The sequence below is a fragment of the Halichoerus grypus genome, chromosome 8, assembly GCF_964656455.1.
Source record: "Halichoerus grypus chromosome 8, mHalGry1.hap1.1, whole genome shotgun sequence".
NCBI lineage: Eukaryota > Metazoa > Chordata > Mammalia > Carnivora > Phocidae > Halichoerus > Halichoerus grypus.
The window spans coordinates 118,660,963-118,682,739 of NC_135719.1; the positions used below are offsets into that span (position 1 = coordinate 118,660,963).

The following is a 21,777-nucleotide window of genomic DNA, read 5'->3' on the forward strand; positions in this document are numbered from 1 at the left end:
TTAGCACACTATCAACTGGACCTAAGTTAACATCAACATTTGTACCATTCCTGCCTTGTTTCTTTTTCCTAACCATTGCCGAAGTATATTGAATATGATACATATGAACTTCTATTTTTGAGATATGTCTTTCTTTTCATTCAGCCAGTTGACTGTCTTCTCCAATTTTTCTTGTCTTTTTCTCCAGAATGATAAGAATAGTACTTTTTTATTGTAATTGTTACTTTAGGGTAGGAAAAAGTTTTCCTCAATCCTCTTAGGATCCCTGCTTATGTCTGAAAATTAAACTGACAAAGACAGATTAATAGGAGAGAAGCATACTAATTTATAGAATGTAAATTTTACAGAGCCTTCATAAGGAAATGAAGACACAAAGAAATAGTTAAACCTGATGTTTTTATGCTAGGCTTGATGAAGGGAGAACAGTCATGGAGAATTATGATGGGGCAAAGGGTATGAGCTAAGGGTAATAAACTGGGGGAAATTTAAAAGAGCTTTTCGTTCTGATACTTCTCAGTGTCACTCCATCTTGGCGATCAGGATGCTCCTTTCCTCAGGGTACAGGGAGGGCAACTCTTATGACCTGTTTTGGGGGTAAAGGGGGGAGGAAGGACAGAGAGACCCTCTTGCTTCTGCCATTTTCTCAAAATTATTAAGTTTAAATTATTCAGCATGCTAAGATGCTGTATTTTGGGGTAGCATGTGCTGAATCCCATCATCCTATTGTCCTTGAATTCCATTATATGTCACTCTGCAGGCACCCACCAACTTATAGGTGGGGCAAAGCAGTTTCCCATGAAAATAACTTTATAAATGGTGACCAGATTTCTAGACTAGTGTTCAAAACTGAAATAGCACTATAGTTTAACTGAATTCAGAGTCAAATAGAAATATGTGGATTAAGGAAGGAATCTGTGTACTATTTATAACATTATTTCTTGGGAAAATGCATTTTAACCCTTAACAGAATCCAGCCTACTGAAAGGCATTTTTATTCTGACAAATTCTGAATGGCAACAGAATCTTTTATCCTGTTTCTTTCCTCCAAAACCTCAAATGGGGCGTCTTCCTTAGAATATCCATTTACTAGGGGAAGGTAAAGGGAGAGGGAAACTGGCAGTTTGGGGCAGGACTTCTTCACAGCATCATCAATCAGTGTTTGTTGAATGAATTTATAAGATGGATGTTGATATCAGGGGTTTACACCTATATAGTTAAATTTCAATAAGCTTTCTATTATGTGGTATTATTATTTCTACTATCTCTTTCTAGTGAATGCTGATTATTTCTGACTTATTAAATGCCTTCTTTGTCATTATCTTGCAAATAAGATATAGATCTTTGATCCAGGTGAGCAAAGTAAAATAAATATATGACTGAATTAAAAGAGGTGACTTCTATTGCCTGGTCTATTCATGAGAAAGCTAATTCATCATGAATGTAGCAAACAGGATCCTTAGTCCTGTTAAAAATTTTAGTGGTACAATTTTAGAGGAATTGGGTCTTGATTATGTTATATGCATTTTGCTTTCTACTTAAAAGTTCAGAGTGCCAAATGAAGGTAAAAAAACGTATGTTGAGCTTGAAAGCCTATAAAGGATTTTGATGTCCTGAATGATTGTAAGAATTAAAATTGATATGGTTGTTATTCTTACTTGGTTGTTTATACTTTCAGTTTTGCTAACAGTACCAATAGTCATGATTAGTCATCAAGTATCTACTGAGCATCTACACTACAGAGTAGACATTGCCATATTAGGTATACAGAGACTGTAGCAAAAATTAAATATAGGGCCTCACTTAAGGATTTTACAAATTGGAATATTGTCTATTTTTTAAATCATATTTATGTATTCAGGCTGTGGTGTTCAGGAATATTACTAGAAACAGTGCCTTTGGCTCTGAAAATTAAAACTATTCAACGTTAGCATTAAAAAAGTCCATAGGGGACACCTGGGTGGCTCAGTCGGTTAAGCATCTGCCTTCAGCTCAGGTCATGATCCCGGGTCCTGGGATCGAGTCCCACATGGGGCTCCCTGCTCAGTGGGGAGCCTGCTTCTCCCTCTCTCTCTGCCCCTCCCCCCCGTTTGTGCACGCTCTTTCTCTCTCTCTCTCTCTCTCTCTCTCTGACAAATAAATAAATAAAATCTTTAAAAAAAAAAGCCTATAGGAAAAAGCCATAGAACATTCTATGTTCACAAAAGAGTCATGGGGGAGTTATTTTAAAATTCACCAAATTATTGTTAACAATAACAAAAAAGAACTTGCTTAGGGCAGATTTTCCTAGAATAGATTTGAGTTCTTGGGGCCTTATTATGTAACTTTAAAAGTGCCATAATATTTCTTTAGGCGGGGTGTCTGGGTGGCTCAGTCATTTAAGCGTCTGCCTTTGGCTCAGGTCATGATTCCAGGGTCCTGGGATCGAGCCCCACATCAGGCTCCCTGCTCAGCTAGGAGCCTGCTTCTCCCTCTGCCTTCCACTCCTCCCCTGCTTGTGCTCACACGTGCGTGCTCTCTCTCTCTCAAATAAATAAATAAATAAAATCTTAAAAAAATATATTTCTTTAGGCCACATTTTTGTCTATACAGAGATTACATCATTATTCTAAGTAGGTAGTAGGCTTATTTAATTTATTTACCAAGTACAGACCTTTTTGGGAAAGAGAGATAAAGGCAAAGCATGATATTACTCTTTATTAACATTATTTATTGGAGGAAAATGCAAATTTTCACCCTTTAAATGCTCTCCTTTGCTAAGTTATCTAACACATTTGAATTGTATAGGAGACCCTGAAAGAAAGGACTCCAGTAAGCAGTATAGGTCAGAATAAATAACATATAGCAAAGGAGATAGTGTTTATGTAATAATCTGATATTTTCTTTTTAGTCCATTCAGTTGAATGTAAGGGCATATTTTGAATCCTATGGAATCCATTTTAATCATACTAATAGTGTTTCCCATATATTTTTAGCCACTTACTAGTGGTCATCTAATAAATGTTTCCTACCCAATTTTAAAATTGCAGCTATCATTTTCCAAATTAGATTAATCTAAAATATTTATAGTCTTAATAATCCTATGTGTACTATACTTATTATTCAAGAGGTTTTTTAATAGCCTTTTATCTTTTCACAACATCTAAGACAGAATTTTCGTTTTATTCTCATTTTAACAAAAATTACAGAAATGAGAATTACAGAGAAGTGTTGAGGGCTTTTCCGCAGGATGTACGCTATCATCATCAATATGCTAAGCTAGAAGTAAAAATGGAGAACGTATGGTATTCTTTCCATTGGTTTTAAAAGGTTCACTTGTATAGTTACATATATATAATGTCAGTTTTTGATAGGTATGCTCATTTTATCATACTTATTTACTTCTCTTCAGCTTGAATATTTTGGGAACCCAGTCTCATGTTCAGTGATGTATTTTATATCCAGGAGTAAGTATCAATGCGTTGGGTGATAAATTGAAACCACATACAACCTTTGAAATACATATGCCTGCATCATTTATGAGTATACCTTTTAAAATGCTTTTGACTTAGCAGCATCTGACTGCAGAAGACCATTTTCTGCCTCCCTGTGACTTTCATGTGACTTTTGTTACTACAGAAAGTGAAGAATTCTGAAAAGTAGTAAGGTTATTATACAAAATATTATTTTATAATAAAACAGAGCTGGATGTGTATTGTGCACAGGAAAACTAATATTGTATATATCCCTTGGAATTGAGAGGGCAGAAAAAGTAGGTATGTTGGTACTCAAATGTTTTGCATTTTAAGGGAAAAAAAAGAGTGAATAAGAGAGGAAGGAGAGGGAAAAAGAGAAAGGGAGGGATGGAGAAAGAAAGCAAGCCCTGGTTTTTCATTCCGTTTTCTGCTTCAGTATTTAAAGAATAGGTAATTTGGGCGCCTGGATGGCTCAGTCGGTTAAAGTGTCTGCCTTTAGCTCAGGTCATGATCTCAGGGTCCTGGGATCTAGTCCCACATCGAGCTCTCTGCTCAGCAGGGAGTCTGCTTCTCTCTCATACTCTCCCTTTGTGCTCTCTCTCTCTCTCAAATAAATAAATAAAAACTTCAAAAAAAAATAAAGAGTAGGTAATGTATTCTGAGTTTCCCATATTAAATAGTTCAGTGCATAAGCAGCAGCTTATAGAACAAGAGTGAATTCAGAAAGACCTTAAAGATATTTTTAGATTCATGTTCCATGAAACCCCAAAAGGGATTTAGATTCATATGGACTTTTATAACCACAGTTTTCAACTATATTAGCAATTTTCCTTTTCTGAATCTTCCCTAGGGTCAGAAAAGAAAGGTCTATTTTTGAAATTTTGCCGATGCCATTCTGCATCAGTATTGCCTAGAATCATAAAAATCAGCTTGCTGCTTTTTAAATTTTTTTTCCTCTTTGACAACTTGCTGTTATCCCAGCACACCGCAGTTAAATCTAATTCTGTTTGGGCTACATGCCTAAGTGTTCTTGTTAAGAAGCATGGCATGAACTAATGCATGGCTTTTGAGAAGGCTGCTGTGTGTATCTGCATGAAGAAAAGTTCTTATAGCAGTCTAGCCCTTTTAATTCAGTATTGAAGCTGCAGTAATTAATGATGAACTTCCGTGCAGTGCTTTACAGAGAAGGGAGTTCCCCAGGAATAAAAGTGGGAACTGAGGCAGAAAATGGTCTTCTGCAGTCAGATGCTGCTAAATTAGTCACAGGTACTTCTCAGTAGTGGAGAAAGGGCATCCCTTCAAAGAATACACATGAGTGGGAGAGTAGGAAAGAGGAAAAAAAAAAAAAAAAGATGCCATTGGAACCTGCAAGAGGTTGTTATGAGGAAATATTGAACATTTAATCTTTATATTCCTAAGTCATTTTTGTGGGCATAAGTTATTAAGTTTTGCTTAATTTATATCAGGATGTTCCCAATGAAAGTTAATGTTAGTACAGTAATTGAACCAGACAGTTATCAATTACTCCAACCTTTGATATATAGGTTAATGAAGTTTAAACGAACAAAAAGTGTTATATGAGCAGAAGCCCAGAAGCATCTAAATGGCCTCCTTTAGCTCATTTCCCTTTATACATAGCAAGTTTATCTGTAATCTCCCCAAGTCCTATACAGAGCCATGTAACACAGTTCAAGAATTAAAGGACAGGTCAAAATAATCTTAAGTCATTCATTCAACCTCAACTGCCACCATATAGCAAGGGTCTCTATAGCCATTCTCTATCATATTCAGTGAAAGTAGTATTTCCAAAGTGTTCTTGGGCATGTAAGTACCACTCTTTCAATCCATCTATATCATTACCCTTTCACTTGCAATTAATTGACAGTAAACTTGCAGTTGATTAACTTTCAGACATAACTGAACTCTATTTCAAAGGCTTTATAGTCTGAAACATTCCCCAGCTAGAATTATCTACTTGGACTTTGTTTTACTAAGTCATTTATCCTGGTGGATGCAGTCATACTCTCATTGCTTTATGTTTGAAATCACTTTGGCTTCCTTTTAAACATCCCATCCACAAAGGGAAATTCTGCTGCTGCTTTTAAGATTAGTGTTGATGTGATTCTGTCTTTTCTCTTACATACACACACACCTTTTGAATTTTATAAGCTATGCATTTTGACTATGGCCTATTGGCTTTAAAAGAGAATTTCAGATCAGGAATGATACTGGTGTTTTTAAGGTCTGCCATGTATTTTGAAAGTCAATTGAAGTAAGAAATGTGAAGAGAGTATCTATAAGAATCCCCATTTTGTTATTTATTACCTCATTTACATTCACCCACTTTCTTACCTGCAGTTCCCTACATTTCACTTTTTTCTGTGCTTTTCCCTTTCCTTGTGAGTGTGTGTGTGTGTGAGTGAGTGTGAGTGTGTGTGTGTGTGTGTGTGTGTGTGTTTTAGCAGAAACTACCTGTCTTTTTTATCTCTAGTTGTTTCTTGTTTTCCTTTCCCTTTTCAATGAATAGTAACCCAACCTATCTCAGCCACTGAGGAAAGAGTATTAACCTTAATAATTGCTGTTAAAATGAATATGTATATCTCAGCTTGCTGTGAAGGAACAAAATGGGATGAGCATAGCTGCTTTAGTGTTGGACTATGGCAACCCAACCATGTGTGCCTAAATTCTAAGTCAGCCTAACTCACAGCAATATGGGAGAGATAATCTAGATGAAACTAGCATAAATGAATTAGGTATAATATTTCTACCTATAAAATTTCTAAGTTATACAGTGACTCTGTGAAAAGACTATTTATAAAAAGAATGTATGTGCCTTTTTCACCTTAATTGAGTTAAAACATAATACTAATGAATCCAGGGTTACAAATTTGTAAAACCAGTTAACTTCATAGCTTTTCTCTCATTATAGACTATAAACTAATCCCAAATATCTTATTGCAGATATGTATGCAGGGGAAGGACTGAGGAAGGATGTGTTGATGGTTCAAAATAAATTCATCAAAAATTGAATGAGACTGATTTTAACAAAAAAATATGATGCTCAGCCTGTGTTATACTAAAAGTTTTTTTAAATCAAATGTCTATCATTTTCAGCAGCAGTTTCTATTTTTCTTTCATTTTCAATAACTTTTGTCTTGTTTTTCACGTATTCCGTGAAGAATATAGATAAGCAAAGAGAAAAAAATCACTCTTGAACTCCCCCATATTAATTGTTAAAACTTAACAGAATAATAAGGAAAGTGAATTGAAGAAAAGAGAGGAGAAAGTAGGAGTTTCCTTAAGGATATAGAATAAATAAAGAATAAAGAAGCATATATAGAAAGAATACCACCAAAGGATTCCCTATGTGGAAAAAAAAAATAAGAATAGCTAGTGTATAAGAAATTTAAGATTTGGAAAGCTCTGCTGAATTAGTTTCTGCAGAGTTTGACTTCATTGTATTCCTCATTTAACAACCGAGCAATGCAGGGCACAGCAAAGCTACCTGAAGCAACCCTGAGAAGGGTAGAGGGAGTAGATTGTTTAATGATGAAACTGTCAGGCAGTGGTTACAATTTAACAACATTCTCAATTAATATATACTTAGTGAAGGAAAAAAACAATGAAAAATATATGACTTGTAGACATTGGCATTGTGTTTGTTCTTAGACAAGAGGGCAAAAGAGTATCCAGATGATCCCAAATTCCAAATTTGAGAAATCTGTGCTAAAAGGTTTATAGGTATTGGCAGCTTCATGTAAATGTCCTTTGGTGAATCAGTTCCCTTTTATCTTTTCTTTTTTACAGTTCTCATTTTTTAATGAAATATACAATAAAGGGGCGCCTGGGTGGCTCAGTCGTTAAGCGTCTGCCTTCAGCTTGGGTCGTGATCCCAGGGTCCTGGGCTCGAGCCCCACATCGGGCTCCCTGCTCTGCGGGAAGCCTGCTTCTCCCTCTCCCACTCCCCCTGCTTGTGTTCCCTCTCTCGCTGTCTCACTCTCTGTCAAGTAAATAAATAAAATCTTAAAAAAAAAAAAAAAGAAATATACAATAAAGAATAAATAACAAACACCCATACACTGACTGCCTAGATTTAACAAATGTTCATGTTTTATTATAGTTTCTTTAGATCTTTTAAAATGTTTTTAATAATTAAGGAATTATGACAAAGTTCAAATTCCCTTTGCATAGAATTTTCATTATATAAGAACAATACATTGTATGATAGAAAATTAGAAATATATTCTTTGCACATATATGGCATATACTAACCCTGCATTAGAATGGTGCTATACTTGTCAGGATCCCTTTTGCTCCTGTGACAACCTGATATGGTCCTGCTTATATTTATTTTTAAAGTAACACTGGTTTAGTAGCATGATTTCAGTGATTTTTGGTATGTGCTAGTAGAGATAAAATACACACATACACATACTATATGTATAAAAATTGTCGGGGAAGAAAATTTTTCCTTTACCCTTCAAAGGTTCTTTTGCCTGGTCTAAGAATTAAATTGACATGAGACAGATTAACAGGAGAAAATTTTAATTTTGTACATAAGAGAATCTCACATACATGATAGGTTCAAAGGGTAAAATGAGGTATTTATGTCATTCTGAGCTAAGAAATGAAATAGGGGTTTGGGCTTTAAAAAGAAGGAGGGCAATTCATAGGGCAATAAGAAGAAGAGCAGATGTTTGATAATTAGATGTTTGCCCTACTATACAGATAGGTCACTTATATAAAATTTATGTATGGTAAAAACTCTAATTCTGGGAAAGACCCCCAATATATGTTCTATTAGAGAGGGAAAAATGAAATAAGAAGAAATCAGAGAGGGAGACAAACAGTAAGAGACTCTTAATCTCAGGAAACAAACTGAGGGTTGCTGGAGGGGAGGGGGTGGGAGGGATGGAATGGCTGGGTGATGGACACTGGGGAGGGTGTGTATTGTGGTGAGCGCTGTGTATTGTGTAAGACTGATGAATCACAGACCTGTACCCCTGAAACAAATAATACATTATATGTTAATAAAAAATAAATTAAAACAGTTAAAAATAAAAAATAAATTCTTCTAGGTAGTTAAAGGAGGGGCAGGAGTTTCTCTTGAGCCCCCTGGATCTTGATTGCCTTCAGCTCAAAATAGTCCACATGCCTAAGTGGCACACTTAGAGGATATTTGTTTGAACTCCTTCAATAAGCTATTTACATACTAAGTATGTGTGTGTACACACACACACATATATATGATCATTTTCCTGTTTATTGTGTTGAAACAGCAAATAAACTGGCCAGAAGTAGGTAATATATCTCAAAAACTGCTCTTACTGACCCCAACCAAGCCATAATACCATAGATTTATATATAAATATATAGGAAATCAAAAGGAATAAAACAGGAATGCAAAAGTAACAAAAGCACTAATACTGAACCAAAACACCCCCTGGCATCATTAATAACATTGTTCTGTTCCAAATGAAGCTTAATGTGACTTGGACATGGGTATTGATGATTGATGATTAACAGCATAGATATTCTTTATAAGTAAGCTTTCACTAGTTTCCCTATGTGATACATTTTTTTTTTTATAAACTTTGAAAATGCCTCAGTACTTCTAATTTAGAAGTATAGATCCACTGTCTGGAGAATACTAACAAGTACAGTAGCTATCACAAATTAACAATATGGTATCACAGAGCTTTTATGCAGAAATTTACATTAAAACTTCAATAAACAGAAAAGTATTCTCTTTTATCAGAGATCCCTTCATTGATTTTTATGAAATACCAAATTAATTTCAAAACATATATTTATGTCCTACATAGCTGGAAACCTAAGTCTGAACACCTACTATGCCTCTTTTTATTACCAATCTTTGGCCCTTCTGACAAATTACAACACTCTTCTTTGGTCTGAAAGAGGTTTCAAACGGTTTCCAGACTAAGAAGGATTGAGGAGAGTAGTTGCAGTACTTGGCTTTTGATAGTTGGTATCATAATCATCATAGCCATTATCATTCTCTCCTCTATTATTATCATCTATTATTATCATTCTCACCTCTATTATTATCATCAGACATTATTAAATGTCAAGTATAGACCAAATTTCCACCTGCATTGGTTTATTTAATTTTCAAAACAATCCTATGAGGTGGAAACTCAACAAAGCATGAGCCTTTGCATACTACTAGCTATTCCCTCAGTCTGGAAAGTTCTCATCCATCTTCCTCTAAGTGTCTCAGATTTTAACTCAAATGATACCTATTCAGAAAAGTCTTCCTTGTCCACTCTATCTAAAAGTTATACCCTATTGCTAATCACTTTTTATCTCATTACTATCTTTTATTTTCTTTATAAGCATTTATTACTAGCTGAAACTATCTTATTTACATATTAGCTTAAGTGCTTAATATCTGTCTACTCCTATTAGACTGTAAGCTCTATGGTAGCAAGGTGCCTGTCGATCTTCTTTAGGTTTTAACCCCGGTACCTAGATCTAAGCCTGGCATTGGGTATGTGCTCAAGAAGTATTTTTTCAGTAAATGAATGTTATCATTGTCCTGATTTTTGTACATGTGGAAACTAATGCTTAAAAAGTTAAAGTAATTTAGCCAAGATCATGTAGCTGTTTTTTGTCTGCTTAAAGAAGGATTCATTGCATGTACAAGTCTCTAGCTTTAGCATATCAAATTAGCACATGTTCTTGGACCTACAGCTCTCAGGCTTATGTTGAAGTAAAAATTTGCACACATCTAAAATAATCTTACCTATCTTCTTCATCCTGAGAATGAGTTATATAAATATGAGCTTACACTAGTATGAGGGAATAGAACCAGTAGTGTATATAGAGAAAATGCAAATTTTGCAAGGTAATTAAAGTGGGCTGAAACAACTCAAACTACTGATAGACCTAAATTTAGCAATGTTCTAAGAAAGAATATCCCTTCTTCTTCAGGCTTTTTCTTACACATGTTTAGCTTTTTCTATTTAAAAAAAAAAGTCTAAAAGGAAGCTTTATTCAGAAAATATATATACTATATTTTACCTTAATTACATAGTAATCTATGGTCAATATATTTATCTTATATAATTTTTACATTATATTGCATTTCTTTGATTTTAATAAGTTCTCTTTCCCTTAGGAATTTTTCATGACTGAATCTTGACAAAAAAAAGTTTATATTCAAACTGAGTTTTCACTAGATTTGGGTAAAAAAGAAACTACAAAAATTTTTTGTGTATTAAACCTTGGAAATTATATTTTAAGTCAAATTTTTTAAAGATATAATGTATATTTCATATAAATGTATTCCATTTCTAATATGGTAAACTACTATTTTAATATTATAGTCAAAATACAAACTGCAGTCCATTTAAAAGTGACTACAGCTGGTATTTCATACAATCTTAGAAACCAAAGGTATGCACTAGGGGACAAACTCAAAAATAAACCAGAATTCAACTAACAGACAAATTCTATTAATAGGTACTCCCAGGCCATAAAGTTCTCAGGTAAAATTGTGAAAGACTTTGAAATAAACAAAAATGATTTTTGGCTGTCTTGTCTAGGGCACCCTTCTGGATCATCTCCTCTTTCATTGTCTGATCTATTGTACAACACTAAATTGTAGTATGTGAATAGTAATGCAAATGATCCTAATCCATAGAAGTGCACACTGTGTCTATTTGGAGATGCAACTGATTTTTGTTCAATTAATCTGAAAGTTCATTTCAACATTCCTGATGGTCCTTGTATATGTTTTTTTTTTAATTCTTTTTTGAATCAATTGGAACATTTTTCTGGTCCCCTTATTAACATTTAGATAAAATCTTTGACATACATTCATTTTATATTTGTACAAAAGTCATGAATTTACCTTTTTTTAAAAAATTAACTTTTGGGACGCCTGGGTGGCTTAGTCGGTTAAGCGTCTGCCTTTGCCTCGGGTTGTGATCCCAGCGTCCTGGGATCAAGTTCCGTATCAGGTACCTTGCTCAGTGGAGAGCCTGCTTCTCCCTCTGCCTGCCGCTCCCCAAACTTGTGCGCTCTCTCTCTCTCTCTGACAAATGGGTAAATAAAATCTTTTTTAAAAAATTAACTTTTAACACAGTTCTTTTAACACAGTTCTTCTTTATAAGCTAAAAGTTCAATTTTAATGGTAATGGATTTGCTGCTTTTCCATCTGATTTAGCCCAGACATGAAAAATTTAAAAATTCAGAGAAAATGGAAAGGACATATGTAAACAAGAGTCTAATAATATCAAACTATATCTGTAAACTGTTTACTTGGTTATATCATAAGAGGCTTGGTTAACATAATATATACCACACAGGGTTGTAATAAAAGTCTTTAAAAAATTTAGGTCTTATCTCCAGTCCTCAAAGGAATATCCTAAACATTTTCTAAATCATTGCTATTTTATTAATACAGTGTAGAAATGTCTTTGTCTTTGTACATTTTCCATGTGCCTTATGAATGCTAGCTAGGCATTTAGAAAAATAAAAACTGCAATATAGCATCCTTTGATTTAGAAAGGAAAACTATGTAGCCATATTCTTATATGGTATATTATACTCAGTAGAAGCAGAAGTTTGGGGGTTTTTTTAATGAATAAGTGATATGACATGACATTTAAGAATGTGTAGGGGAAAAAATGTGTAAGGAACGAAAATAATTTTCCATCTACCTTTCTGAGTTCTTGGCTGAGACCTTCTATAACAAAAGACAGATTAACAAGAGAAAAACAAACAAGTTTATTAACATGTATACCTCATGTATATTTGAGAGTAACTCCCCAAGATAGCCTGAACCACCAGCTTAAATACCACATATAGCTAAAGACAAAATAAAGTGGAGGCAGAGAGGCCAGTTATGGGGAGGTTACCAGAAAACACAGTAAACAAAAGTAAGGTTTGTGATACAGATTTAAATCCATGCCTTTTCCCTTGATAACATTTTCTTGTGATTTAGATCATCCTTTTCTCGGTACAGAGAGGGAGACACCCTTGTAAATGGAGATTTCTTTTATAAATACAAATTTCCTTTACCAAAGGGTAACTTCCACTCTATTTTCAGAACTTCTGTGTCTGCTGTTTCTCAAAATAATCAGCTCAAATAATCTTTATGTCAAAAAGGCATATTTTGGGGTGGCATATTCTACTCCCTTTATATGCCACCCCCAAAATATGACATACTGATTATTTGCAGTTAAAGTTACTTAAGAAACAGCCAGTTCAAGAAGGACACTCCCCAGAAAGCAGAAAATAAATCTCCTGTGTGAAAGGTACCCTCCCTGTACCAGAAGGGGAGAAAGCATCCTTACTACCAGAGATAGGGATTTTAGCTCCAAGAAGACTACATACACAAACCTTATTCCTTCACTAATTTACTCCCCCTGGCTCACACTCCTTTGTCTTGTCAATTCTTCACAGATTTATTGTTTCTTAATCTAAAAGATATAAAAGCTGAATGCTTTGGTCACTTCTTTGAGCCTTATATCTCTGGGGTTCCTATACGTACAAAATTAAATTTGTTTTTCTCCTGTTAATCTGTCCTATGCCAATTTAATTATTAGACCAGCCAAAGAACCTAGAAGAGAAGAAGGGAAGAGTTTTCATTGCCTATAACATATTCTGCTACCCTTAAATGAAAACCAAAGAGAATATTAAATCTAGTTAAAAACTCAGTATCTTAAAACTCTATGTTTAATGAAAGCCAATGTGACTTTCTTCCAGAAGTGCCAGGAAGTGGTAATAATTGCAAATGCTCAATAATTCAGGGTTTTATATTATTGACTATATCCATCTTTCAGGCTCTAGTTCATAAAACTAACAGGTTTTTTAAACTTCCTATTCAAATACTTACCTAATCTTACTTGATCTTATTAGAGCTGTCAAAATTACGAAGAAATTAGTCAACATCCTGTGTTACAGTTCCAGAGTATCATCCAAACAAAAGTAACAACAACAAGCATAGTAATAGCTAATGCTCATATACCATTCACTCTGGGCCAGATTCTCTTCTAAATCAAACACTTCACACATATTATCTCACTTTCTTCATAACAACCCTATGAAATAGGGATTTCTGTCATTCTCATTTTATACATAAGAAAACAAATACCTAAAAGAGATTGTAACTTACCCAGTGTTACACAGCTAATAATGGTAGAACCAAGATTCAAATCCAGGCAGTCTGGCTCTGGAGTGCTACTCCCCAAACTGCCTTTCATACCAGTTTTCCTTCACTCCTATATCCCCGTGCCTATTCTGAGTGGTTCTTATTGCCAAGAGAAATAGTCAAGAGCAAAAGGCAATGAAAATTCAAGGACAGATTAGGAATGCAGTGATTGCCACTGGTAAATTAGAAAGATAGGGTCATTTACTCATTTAGGGTGTACAGAGAAATGAATTTGGAAGTCAGGAGGGCTAAGTTTCATTACAACTTTACTGTGTAAACTAGAGCTGATAACAACCCCTGCTTTCTCATCTCTAGAATGAAGATAAATTACTCTGTAAAGTAGTTAAATATTCATCTAAAGATTAGGAAATGGTGTCAAGAATAATCTGAAATCCCTACCAGTCAAAAACTATATTATTCAGCTTTGTTATGTTTATATAATTGGTAATATATATTCCTCATATTTATCATGATCAACATCAAAATTCTCAGAACAAACATCAACTCAAAAATATTGTTGATACCAAAGGGAGACCAGCCTGGGATTTACAAATTTTCTAGAAATCATTGAGAATGACTCAATTTAGAATTAAAGCTTTATGGATAATGCATTAAGAATATTCACCATTGATATTCAAATTTGTATCCCTTTCAGCCATGGTGATAACCAGTTCTCTTCTTAGTTATGTTCTACATATCATAGCATTCTCTTTGAGAATGAGGAGCTCAACAAGTTACGTATAAAGCAGCATAAATAGGCTTTTGATTTTCAGTGTTCATTATAATTCACTTCACCAACTGTGTAACCTGCTGTAATTCCAGCTTTAGAAGAAGTCAGTGCTGGAAAAGAAGAGTTCTTCACATTTGCCTAGGAGTTAAGAAAGCTCAGTGGAATTCAAGGCAATAATAATTCATGTATTAGTGGGGAAACATTCAAGAATAGTCCTCTGGAAAAGATTGTAAAATTGTACTGCTTACAAATATTGTCTGTGTTCCTGAAAAGGCTTACGTTATACATAGATAATAGCATTGTTGCTTTTATCTGTAATCAACACACGACTAAGAGTTCAAAGAATAATTAGTTATGGATATGTGTGTGTGTGTGTGTGTGTGTGTGTAGAAGTTCACCTTTTGTTAGAGACTTTTAAATGTGATGACTTTTTTAATGATTATTCCATTTAATTAAATATCTAAACCAATAGGAAAAGAGCAAGTGAAGCAGAAATTTTTTATAAGCCTGAGCTCTTATAACTTTTTGATAACATTTCTTTTTTGTTTCTTAGATGGTCTATTAAGTGGGCAATTGGTTAATTTCATGACCAATTTTATATAATTTTCTCAAAAAAAGAACAACTTCTTTTATATATGATTTGATAAAGGGCAGCAGATGGAGATAGGAAAGATTTCTTAGAGCAACAAAATCCTGGAGATAAAAGGAAGCTTGGAAATTGTCTCTTTCAAAGTTTTTTAACCTTTTTTCTCCTATGGAGCCATTTGGGAATCTGGCAAAGCCTACAGACTTCTTTTCAGGAAAGTATTTTTAAACATATAAAATAAAATACGTGGGATTACAAAGAAAACTAATTAAATTTAAAATCATTATCAAAATATCTATGAAAAACAAATTGTGTGATAATAATGCCTCTTTTAAAATGCATTAAATAACTAAATCTAGCAGCAAGTCATTAGACTACTGTAATTTGAAATCTTGGTGAATATGAAGAGTATTTTAAGATATCCATAATAATCTGATGCAATAAATTCTATCATTTTAATGTGGTTAGTCACCTAAGCTCATAATGAAAGAAATAAATAAAATTTACTTAGGTTGGTGAATATAAAAATTTTAATTTTTTTCTCCATCCCAATGAATGGACACCTGACTTTTATCCACAAGTTCTCTCAAGGGCTCCATCATCTTTAGTTGAAACCCCTGGAAACATTATCATTTTACAAATCAGGAAATCAATTCCCATCGAATTGAGATAGCTTAACTAAAATCATACAACACAACATTAGATTAATCCTTGCAGAGGTAACTTCAGACCTTAACTCAGCCTTTTCCTGAAGTTTTAGTCTAGAATTTGGCAGTTGTAGTCTGTCATTTGTCACTGATCCATGGCATGATCTGGAGCAAATTCTTTGTTCTCATTGTACCTCAGAGTCTACCTAAGTAAATGTAGGTGACTAAAAATCTAAATAAGGATAATAATAATGACTTAGATTTGTATTGCTTTTTTTCACTTATAATAGTTTTCACTTTCACATACAATATCCTACTGAATTTTCCCCATTTTATGGATAAGGAAATTAAAACTCCAAGATGTTAAATGTTATGTCTAAGGTCACACAGCTAAGAAAAAGATAAACCAGTATCAGAAACCATACCACTGGACTGCAAAGGACGTTCTTTTTATCATGCTGCCTTTCATGTCATAAATAAACCAAAACTCTGAGTTCCTCAGTTGAATATGTGTTGTGATAACATAAGTCTGATTAAACACAAATGAATTGTGATTATGCTCAGATGAGCCAAATATTTGTACCCTAATTTATCTAGATAAAATGATGAATGAATGGAACTATGGAAAAAAGCTTTTCTAAATCATTCTCAATTTTTTATATAAGAATTGAGAAGATAAAGAAATAGAATTTAGGGCGCCTGGGTGGCTCAGATGGTTAAGCGTCTGCCTTCGGCTCAGGTCATGATCCCAGAGTCCTGGGATCGAGTCCCGCATCGGGCTCCCTGCTTAGCAGGGAGCCTGCTTCTCCCGCTGCCTCTCTGTCTGTCTCTTATGAATAAATAAATAAAATCTTTAAAAAAGAAAAAAAGAAAAAAGAAATAGAATTTAAAGATCTGAGATTGTAGAGTTGTTGGCTTAATGTTTAAACCAAACCTTTCTTTCCTTCTGTTTCTGGGTAGGCTAAAGAGGCAAGTAATCTAAGTAAATGCCGATGAGGTCCTTTTTCTCTATCCTCTTAAGTTTTATTTTGATGAGTAAATGGTATTCAAGGAAGTTTGTTCTTTCAGAGACAAATTACTCTTAAATAAGCTTAATAGGGTAGAAAAAGTCAAAAGAGCCACCCTGCATCAAAAATTTCTATCATCTGTCATTCTAGTAACATGATCATGTGAGATAAAGAATATCTTGTTCTATTAGAAAATAAGGAATCTGCTTAACCTGACCTGAAACCTTTAGTGTAGAATAACCGTTATTGGACTCCAAATGTCACTGTTTGATTAACCTTAATGTATTTTCCAAATTCTTAAGATCATTCTGTGGGGAGCTCAGATATGTCTTAGCTATAATCCACATGCTTTTTATATTACATTTCTTCATATTAGCCTACCCAAATAAGTAAAAATCATTTTTAAGATAGTACAGGAGTGGCTATGATCATACTTAAACCATAAAAAATAAATTTTAATCTGCTGAGATGAAAAAAACTGTGATTACTACAAAATAAACATTCAGAATTAGCAATGTTTATTCTATACAAAGAACTGTATTTGACATAGTAGAAGTGTAAAGAGAATTAAAGTAAGATCCTTTCCCTCCAAGAACCTATAGTATATTTCGGGACCCTTATCAATAATTGGAATATGAGTAACTATGATCATTCTTATAATAGAAGTTCAGATAGAGGCTTTAAGAATTTAGGTAAGCCTAAAACTCAGTTATGATGACGGTTGTGCAGGCATGTGAATTTATTAAAAGTCATCAAACTATATCCTTAAGATGGGTGAATTTTGTGGTAGGTAAATTGTATTTCAATAAAGATATTAAAGTTTAGGGAAAGAAGAAATTATTTCTGATTGAGGAACTTTGGGAATAGTTTTTGCAGCTGGTATGGTTTAAGCTGGTTCTTAAAGGACAAGTACTATTTGAATCAGAAAATAAACAAAGGGTACCAGACAGATGAAACAGTTTGTCTAAGGTCTAAAACAGCAAAACAGCTTCCTCAAGAGTACAAGGAAAATTCTAGAGGAGCTAGTTCAGACTTTCCTACATGCCTTAGATTATGTGGCCTGCATTCTTACCAGTACATATGGCCATATGGCTATGACATTTCCAAAAAGTTTTGGTCAATCTGTCTTGAAAAACATGTAACTATACATGGATTTTCTTTCTTTCTTTGGGTCAAAAAGAAGAATTTGCCTCCATTCTGAGCTGATGTGGAAGTTACAATGAGGAGAGTGGGTGATTACAGTTATTTTACAGGTGTCAGTACCTCCCCTGATGATAGCATGATCACAACTGACATTTGTTCCTACCTTTATAGCTTAAAATCCCTGATACATGTCTTATCTCCCTCGAGCCCTTTAACAATCTTTATTTTCCCCATGAGGAACTGAGATTAAAGGAGGGCCTAGAGCCTAGAATAATAAAGACATGCTAAGGGAAAGGTCAAGATATTCTGGCCTACTAAGAATAGGATGAGGGAGAGAAAATGGTAATATAATAATCTTTAAAAATTAAGAATCTAAAAAAAAAATTAAAAATCTAACTAAATTTCATGCCACACATAAACCAAAAAATAAAATGGATGAAGTTAACTATTATCATGAATAATAGAAAAGCAAAGTTGAAATTTTTTTCTAATGAGCTGGAACAACTCATGTTAATAAAATAAGTTTTATTGACAGTAGAGAAGAGTACATAGGAAACTTGGTAACAATTTCTAAATAGATAATCTTTTTTGTTGTTTCTTTTTTTAAATGTAAGAAGATTAAGATTAAATTGCCTTTCCAAACCATTGCCATAGAATTTCTCAAATTAGTAAGTAAGCAGATATACAGAAGCTTAATTTCTAATTTAAAAATGTGACTGCTGGCCAGTACAATCATGCTAAAAACAGAAAGAGAGGGCTTTCTTTAATATCTATCAAAGATGACTTCCTTTGTTCTTGTTTGACCCCATCTGACCCAACTGCTCAGAATTTTTCAGTATGAACCATATTGTAAAGAATTATCCCTAATATTTGCAAGGAGAAAGAATACAATTTAGCCTGGTGAGCAGCAAAATAGAAGCAGTTTTAAACCTGAGTTGTGTTAACCGGCAATCAAATGTAATCTCCATTTTAATATTTATACATCTTATATTGTTATGAACCTATTCTTAACATGGGCTTTATTTTATTTGTTTCTCTCCTCCCTCACTTCTGCAAAAGGCAGAAGGGAAAGGATGTTTGTTATTCACACATTGTACCCAACTAACTGGTGTTATACATCTGGCTTCCACTGGAGAGCCCCTGACATCGCAGGGAACGGTGATTGAAATTCCACACATTAGCTTCAAGCTGGGGGCTCGTAGCTACTGCAGCATTGAAGGGGTCTTTTCCTGGCTTCTTTAAAATAAGCATGGTGATGGGATGGTTTAAGGGAAGAACACCTCTCAAAGCACATGACCACTGCTGCGCTTCCTTGTATCCTGCTTTCTTCATAACAGCTTGGCACTACGTTTTTTCCCTGTATCTTAATGGGCTTGTGTGTGTACGAGTGGGAGGGGGTGGGGAGAGTTGTCAGTGGATGTTTATACATTATGCATGCATCTTTCAGTGTTAGAGTGATGTGCCTTCCCTTATGTGTCACAGGTTATGGTCACAGATTAAATCTTCTGTGTTCCTGAGAGATTGGACAGTCTCTCTTACTGGTGTGAGATTCATGTGTTTTGATGTTTACACCCTTAGTTGTTCTTCATGCTGCATTAAACATAAGTAGAAATGTTCTCCCATAAGAGTTAGCTTTTCATGTTGGGCTGAAAAAGTCTTCATTTCTGTGTAGCAATTCATGTTATTATAACCTATGGCTTTCAATTGTACCTCCCATAATGAAGAGCTGACTTTAAACACTGTGCTATTCTTGTTATGACCTAAGCATAAGGTAAGTCACTTCTCTAACTGTATCTAAAGATTGTGGTTGTTTGCTAATATTTTCTCAGCTTTGTTTAAAGAATTTTCACTTTTTTCCTTACCATTTATTACATGCTTTCCCCTCTTTTGTTTTCTGTTTCATGGCTTAAGATTTCTTACTGGACAATGTGATCTTCAGCAAAAATTATATTACACATGTAAACACATGTTGAAATGAATTAAATGAATTATTTGATGTCTGAAAGCAGTCTTGATTAGTAAATGAATACCTATGTTTTCAGTAAGTCTCTTGTGTTTTTCATTTCCTCCATTGACTGTAATATAATAATGCTGTTTCTGCACATTATTTTAGTTTAATTCCAGCTGAAAGGGGAATTGTTAACACCATAAAGTTAGATTTTAATTATAGTAAAAAACATAATCAATAAAATAAAGTAATAGATAATCCAGTACCATACCTTTCATTTTGTTTTTCAGACTTCCCTTTGTTTTTCTTTTTTTTTTCCATTGACTAAAAAGCCAGGGTAAGATTAAAAAAACAAAAAACAGTAAACTGTAAAACTTGGGACAGAACTGTGTTACCTTCTTTCTAGTCCATATGTGTGAGAACAAGAAGAGTAATTGTTTCTTGACTTTATTCTTTCAAGTAAATCCCATTACATTGTGAGTTAGGTAAAATCTTCATATTGGGATTTTTATAATATTAGGTAAATATTATAAAGATGACCAGTTTCATGATGCAAGAGAGAGGGCATCTGCTTGTGGATATATATTTTAAATGTCTTAAAATTATTTTCCTCAGTTTTTTTATATATACTCAAGATCACTAAAGTTAAGAAGTTCATGAAATCATTGATTTTAAGTGATTTCCCTCAATCTGGGTCAAATAGCCAATGTAATGTAAATGAAAAAACATTGGTTATACTGCTGTTAGCAATTTGTTCAGGAAACTGAATTGTTTTTTATCATCCAAATTTCTCTTCCAAAACCATGAAATATATAATTCTAAACTCAGGCTCCACAAAGCAAGATTTGGGATTTTATCATTAAATTCATGGTATGAACAAATTTTTTTAATTTCTAAGCCACCTAAGGCAGGGAGAGGGATTTTTTAAATTGCTGTTTTGGTTTGGTTTGACTTTTTTTGGTAAAGCTAGCTAGTTCTTCACCACCATTTCCATTTAGATGTTATATAAATCTGTTGAAACATTTGATGAGACAATTTGAACTACTCATCTGAACTGCTCTGTTCTTTATAAATCTCTTGTTTCTATCCACACACTAGCTCCACTCTAGATTGGAAGGGCTTAAAGATGAACTCTGGAGGAATAGAGGCTACGACTTAAGAGTAACTATTACTGATCAAAGGAGCTGCTTTCCATTCGCAAACATTGCTTTGCGCTATGGGTTTGGGCTCCTTCTGTTTCTACATCTTGTTGAAGACTTTCTTGACTTCCATTTGACTTCTTTGAACTCTGTTTTTGTCTTTCAACATTTTCCCCTTTTTTTTCCTTCTCTCTCCCAGATTTTTCTCACTCTGTTAGCTTTCTCTTGTGTTCCTTAAACTGCTTTCTAAAATGTAGTTTATCTCTTTATTAAGCTTGTCTATTAATTTGTCTATTAGTGTTTGTTTCTTTTCTCCTTTAAGGCTGTAGTAGTCTAGTTACACCTATTTTCATTCCATGGTGTGCAAACTTGGTTATTTATTTTGCAGCAAGTTCATTAGTGATTCTTACCCTCTTAGTATGAATTTTCAATAAGAAATAGCAGAACATTTTGCATTTACATAATGTCCCCTTCTGTAAGCCCATACTTTCTTTTCTATTGTCTAGACTTACTTCCCCAAGCTTCTCTTTCTTCTTTTTCTTTTTCTCACTCTCGTGTCTTCCTCCCTGTATTTTTGTTTCAAGTAGTCATTAATTTCCTTTCCCTTTGGCCCAGAATGGTTTTTCAATAAAACTTTTGAGTAAAAGAATATAAGAATATTATCTTTCAGATTAGCTTCTTCATTCTAGTATATTTAAAACTAATTAAATAATCTGGGCCAAAAGAGAATAACTTTAACATCTGGAATTATTTTTCCCTTTTTTTCCCTTTTTTTGGTGTGTGTGTGTGTGTGTGTGTGTTTTTCTTGTGTGTATGTCTGTGATTTTTTTTTTATTATTGTTGTTGTTTCTTTAAACATTAACAATTGTTCTTTTCAGGGAAGGACAACCATAACCCACCCTAAGTTGCAACATTCCTTTCATAAGTTGTTTCATTACAATAGTA

At 33.9% G+C, this 21,777-nt stretch overlaps 1 protein-coding gene across 18 annotated transcripts in view; it reads left to right on the forward strand.

Moving 5' to 3' along the window:
- GPHN (gephyrin) overlaps nt 1–21,777 on the forward strand; it is a 598,378-nt gene that overhangs the window by 416,028 nt on the left and 160,573 nt on the right. The gene's annotated exons all lie outside the window — the stretch shown is intronic.